Source organism: Brassica napus, chromosome C6 (assembly GCF_020379485.1).
Source record: "Brassica napus cultivar Da-Ae chromosome C6, Da-Ae, whole genome shotgun sequence".
Taxonomy (NCBI): Eukaryota; Viridiplantae; Streptophyta; class Magnoliopsida; order Brassicales; family Brassicaceae; genus Brassica; species Brassica napus.
This window is the reverse complement of record NC_063449.1, coordinates 13,263,810-13,270,108: the sequence shown is the minus strand read 5'-3', so window position 1 is coordinate 13,270,108 and position 6,299 is coordinate 13,263,810. Positions and strand designations below refer to the sequence as shown.

Genomic DNA, 6,299 nt, shown 5'->3' with positions numbered 1-6,299 from the left:
AAAACCAATAAATAATATAATGGCTACGTAGGCGTTAGTTCATATTAGATACATAATTTTTATTATATTGTATTTTCTCTTATGACAGTCCTTACAATATTTTGATTATTATATATATTTCTTGCGGAAATCTATGTTTGGCAAATAATTTGTTTATTTATTTCTATATAAAAATACTTTTTGGTAAATTAGAACTGTTATGTAAATTAGTACCTAGAATAATAATTCACTTCGAACAACATATGCTAGACTTTCATAAAATATGTATAGATAAATCCATTAAGAATCAAAGACTATATTTTTTCATCTAAAATAAGTTAGTAAAAAAATATATAGTAGCTAACTCTTTGATAATTTAAATTGGCCATATATTTAATCTTTCAAAGTTACTCATATATATATGGCTGTCATTATTGGGTACTTTTAGGTGGTGATATATCCTATCAAAAAATTAAATGAAAATTTTGGAACTTTTTAACATAAATATATTAGAATATAAGGAGAATAAAAGTTACCAATAATTATACTTTCATATTCTTCGGATTATCATGCAACAATTTTTCAGGGACATATATACATGTTCACATTTAAGGATATTGATGAGAAATTAGTAAATGCTAAAATTGGTAGCTAGCTAGTTGATTTTATCCACATATTTAACCATTCAAAGCTACACTATATATATATATATATGGTTGTCATTAATCGGTATTTTTAGGTGATGACTTACTGTATCAAAAACGAACTTGAAAGTTTTGAATAAAATTTAACATAAATATTTTAGGATATGAAGTAAAAAAATAACCAATCAATTTAAAACAGTTTTTCTGGATAATTCTAAAAATAGTCTTCAAAGACCTATATATATGTATATGTTCATACTTAAGGTTCCCTACAATAAACATACAAAACATTTTTTTACCGTGAAGGTTTACAATGTCGGCGTCGAAATTTGCTATATTTTGTATTGTTCTCATTTGTTTTGCTAGTCTTCATGAATGTATGTGATATATAGCTTACTTCCATCCAGTCCTCTAGCATCATTACCATTAAATTAATATTAATAAACTCCATCATCTTTTAATTTTTTTTATTCTTTGAACTTTATGCAGGTGCCAATCTGGAAAAAAAGCCCAAAGGAACATGCTCTAAAACACCAAAGAATGTTTGGTGTTGCAGTTCCACTACACATTGCCGAAGCACCAAAGCGGACTGTGAGAAGATGTGTATCTGGTAGTATCTGGGACCGTTGAATTTTTATGAAGAGAATTTCTATAATTATATATTCCAATTATTTTCATACTTCTATTATTCAAAATTTAGATAATAAATAGAAATTTCTATTCCACATGAGCAGGAGCAGCTAGTATTATGTACTAAATGTTTTGGAATTTCTTTGAAAGATCAATATATATAGTTGTATTTCTCACTTTCTTCAATTTTATTTAAGAAGTTTATAAATTTTATACAAAATGAGAATAAAACCATAGTAGACTGTTTAACTGAAATTTAAATGTTGTAAGTACTTTGTAAATTAAATAAAATAAAAATATATCACTTCAAAATATATTATAAATTATATAAATTAATATTAAATGAATTAATTAACACAAAAATTAACAATTTTCACTTGTCTCGGACTTGACCGATTCAAAATATAACACAATTTTTTAACATAATAAAATAATATACTGTAAAATAATCCATAAGGACGTGGGTCTTCTCAAATATGGTCCCACTAAAAGATTATAAGAAACATTAGTATATTAATTTTGTATAAATATAAAGAAAACATTGTTTTGTTTCCACCATGAACTCAATCGCTAATTATTCTTAACCATTCACAACATTTTGATATTGTTTTATCATTTTACTTCTAGAATACATTTGCATTATATAATCCATATCTTATATTCATCAAATTATTTAACAAGAACAAGTTGAAAGCCAAAGTTTAGATTAAATAATATATAAGCCAAGAAAAAATGATTTTTTTATTTGACCTAAAATAATTTATTTAATATATGAATGATAAAACTGATATTTCCTAAACAAATAATATATCATATTTACACCATTTCTAATTACATATTTTTTTATTGTACAATAACTGAAAATACATAACTTGGTGTTTATGCATCTTACAGGAAACAATATATTATTGATATGAAAAAGGTCATTGATGAGAAATTTTTTTCATTGAATTTAAAGATGAGGCTTCAATAATGCTTATGATATTACTGACATTGTGATCATGTTTTATCTTGGGAAATTGTGGTTTATAGCACTATTATTATTAAGTATTTCTCGCATAAAATATGTCATTTTGAAATCCAATAAATAATATAATCGCTATGTAGGCGTTAGTTCATATTAGATACATAATTTTTATTATATTGTATTTTCTCTTATGACAGTCCTTACAATATTTTGATTATTGTATATATTTCTTGCGGAAATATATGTTTGGCAAATAATTTGTTTATTTATTTCTATATAAAAATACTTTTTGGTAAATTAGAACTGTTATGTAAATTAGTACCTAGAATAATAATTCACTTCGAACAACATATGCCAGACTCTCATAAAATATGTATAGATAAATCCATTAAGAATCGAAGACTATATTTTTTCATCTAAAATAAGGTAGTAAAAAAATATATAGTAGCTAACTCTTTGATAATTTAATTTGGCCACATATTTAATCTTTCAAAGTTACTCATATATATATGGCTGTCATTATTGGGTACTTTTAGGTGGTGATATATCCTATCAAAAAATTAAATGAAAATTTTGGAACTTTTTAACATAAATATATCAGAATATAAGGAGAATAAAAGTTACCAATAATTATACTTTCATATTCTTCGGATTATCATGCGACAATTTTTCAGGGACATATACACATGTTCACATTTAAGGATATTGATGAGAAATTAGTAAATGCTAAAATTGGTAGCTAGCTAGTTGATTTTATCCACATATTTAACCATTCAAAGCTACACTATATATATATATATATATGGTTGTCGTTAATCGGTATTTTTAGGTGCTGACTTACTGTATCAAAAACGAAAATGAATGTTTAGAATAAAATTTAACATAAATATTTTAGGATATGAAGTAAAAAATAACCAATCAATTTAAAACAGTTTTTCTGGATAATTTTAAAAATAGTCTTCAAAGACCTATATATATTTATATGTTCATACTTAAGGTTCCCTTCAATAAACACACAAAACATTTTCTTACTGTGAAGGTTTACAATATCGGCGTCGAAATTTGCTATATTATGTATTGTTCTCATTTGTCTTGCTAGTCTTCATGAATGTATGTGATATATAGCTTACTTCCATCCAATCCTCTAGCATCATTACCATTAAATTAATATTAATAAACTCCATCATCTTTTAATTTGTTTTATTCTTTAAACTTTATGCAGGTGCCAATCTGGAAAAAAAGCCCAAAGTTACATGCTCTAAAACACCAAAGAATATTTGGTGTTGCAGTTCCACTACACACTGCCGAATCACCAAAGCGGATTGTGAGAAAATTTGTATCTGGTAGTATCTGGGGCCGTTGAATTTTTCTGAAGAGAATTTCTATAATTATATATTTCAATTATTTTCATACTTCTATTATTCAAAATTTAGATAATAAATAGAAATTCCTATTCCACATGAGCAGGAGCAGCTAGTATTATGTACTAAATGTTTTGGAATTTCTTTGAAAGATCAATATATATAGTTGTCTTTCTCACTTTCTTCAATTGTATTTAAGAAGTTTATAAATTTTATACAAAATGAGAATAAAACCACAGTAGACTGTTTAACTGAAATTTAAATGTTGTAAGTACTTTGTAAATTAAATAAAATAAAAATATATCACTTCAAAATATATTATAAATTATATAAATTAATATTAAATGAATTAATTAACACAAAAATTTACAATTTTCACATGTCTCGAACTTCACCGATTCAAAATATAACACAATTGTTTAAAATAATAAAATAATATACTATAAAATAATCCATAAGGACGTGGGTCTTCTCAAATATGGTCCCACTAAAATTTTATAATAAAAATTAATATATAAATTTCGTATAAATATAAACAAAACATTTTTTTTGTTTCCACCATGAACTCAATCGCTAATTATTCTTAACCATTCACAACATTTTGATATTGTTTTATCATTTTACTTCTAGAATACATTTGCATTATATAATCCATATCTTATATTCATCAAATTATTTAACAAGAACAAGTTGAAAGCCAAAGTTTAGATTAAATAATATATAAGCCAAGAAACAAAATGATTTTTTTATTTGACCTAAAATAATTTATTTAATATATGAATGATAAAACTGATTTTTGCTAAACAAATAATATATCATATTTACACCATTTCTAATTACATATTTTTTATTGTACAATAACTGAAAATACATAACTGGGTGTTTATGCATCTTACAGGAAACAATATATTATTGATATGAACAAGGTCATTGATGAGAAATTTTTTTCGTTGAGTTTAAAGATGAGGCTTAAATAATGCTTATGATATTACTGACATTGTGATCATGTTTTATCTTGGCAAATTGTGGTTTATAGCACTATTATTATTAAGTATTTCTCGCATAAAATATGTCATTTTGAAAACCAATAAATAATATAATGGCTACGTAGGCGTTAGTTCATATTAGATACATAATTTTTATTATATTGTATTTTCTCTTGTGACAGTCCTTACAATATTTTGATTATTATATATATTTCTTGCGGAAATTTATGTTTGGCAAATAATTTGTTTAGTTATTTCTATATAAAAATACTTTTTGGTAAATTAGAACTGTTATGTAAATTAGTACCTAGAATAATAATTCACTTCGAACAACATACGCCAGACTTTCATAAAATATGTATAGATAAATCCATTAAGAATCGAAGACTATATTTTTTCATCTAAAATAAGTTAGTAAAAAAATATATAGTAGCTAACTCTTTGATAATTTAAATTGGCCATATATTTAATCTTTCAAAGTTACTCATATATATATGGCTGTCATTATTGGGTACTTTTAGGTGGTGATATATCCTATCAAAAAATTAAATGAAAATTTTGGAACTTTTTAACGTAAATATATTAGAATATAAGGAGAATAAAATTTACCAATAATTATACTTTCATATTCTTCGGATTTATATACATGTTCACATTTAAGGATATTGATGAGAAATTAGTAAATGCTAAAATTGGTAGCTAGCTAGTTGATTTTATCCACATATTTAACCATTCAAAGCTACACTATATATATATATGGTTGTCATTAATCGGTATTTTTAGGTGCTGACTTACTGTATCAAAAACGAACTTGAAAGTTTTGAATAAAATTTAACATAAATATTTTAGGATATGAAGTAAAAAAATAACCAATCAATTTAAAACAGTTTTTCTGGATAATTCTAAAAATAGTCTTCAAAGACCTATATATATGTATATGTTCATACTTAAGGTTCCCTACAATAAACACACAAAACATTTTTTGACCGTGAAGGTTTACAATGTCGGCGTCGAAATTTGCTATATTTTGTATTGTTCTCATTTGTCTTGCTAGTCTTCATGAATGTATGTGATATATAGCTTACTTCCATCCAATCCTCTATCATCATTACCATTAAATTAATATTAATAAACTCCATCATCTTTTAATTTGTTTTATTCTTTGAACTTTATGCAGGTGCCAATCTGGAAAAAAAGCCCAAATGAACATGCTCTAAAACACCAAAGAATGTTTGGTGTTGCAGTTCCACTACACATTGCCGAAGCACCAAAGCGGACTGTGAGAAGATGTGTATCTGGTAGTATCTGGGACCGTTGAATTTTTCTGAAGAGAATTTCTATAATTATATATTCCAATTATTTTCATACTTCTATTATTCAAAATTTAGATAATAAATAGAAATTTCTATTCCACATGAGCAGGAGCAGCTAGTATTATGTACTAAATGTTTTAGAATTTCTTTGAAAGATCAATATATATAGTTGTCTTTCTCATTTTCTTCAAATTTATTTAAGAAGTTTATAAATTTTATACAAAATGAGAATAAAACAACAGTAGACTGTTTAACTGAAATTTAAATGTTGTAAGTACTTTGTAAATTAAATAAAATAAAAATATATTACTTCAAAATATATTATAAATTACATAAATTAATATTAAATGAATTAATTAACACAAAAATTAACAATTTTCACTTGTCTCGGACTTGACCGATTCAAAATATAACACAAT

At 24.7% G+C, this 6,299-nt stretch overlaps 1 long non-coding RNA gene across 2 annotated transcripts; it reads left to right on the top strand.

Annotated features, from left to right (window-relative positions):
* Nucleotides 1-855: 855 nt before the first annotated feature.
* Nucleotides 856-6,299, top strand: LOC111207297. 2 transcript variants are annotated; one of them, XR_007325387.1, is made up of 3 exons: nt 856-1,000; nt 1,113-3,330; nt 5,745-6,299. It is a non-coding gene; the product is annotated as an uncharacterized LOC111207297 (long non-coding RNA). The 2 variants fall into 2 exon arrangements; XR_007325388.1 differs by lacking the exon at nt 5,745-6,299 and adding an exon at nt 3,443-4,355.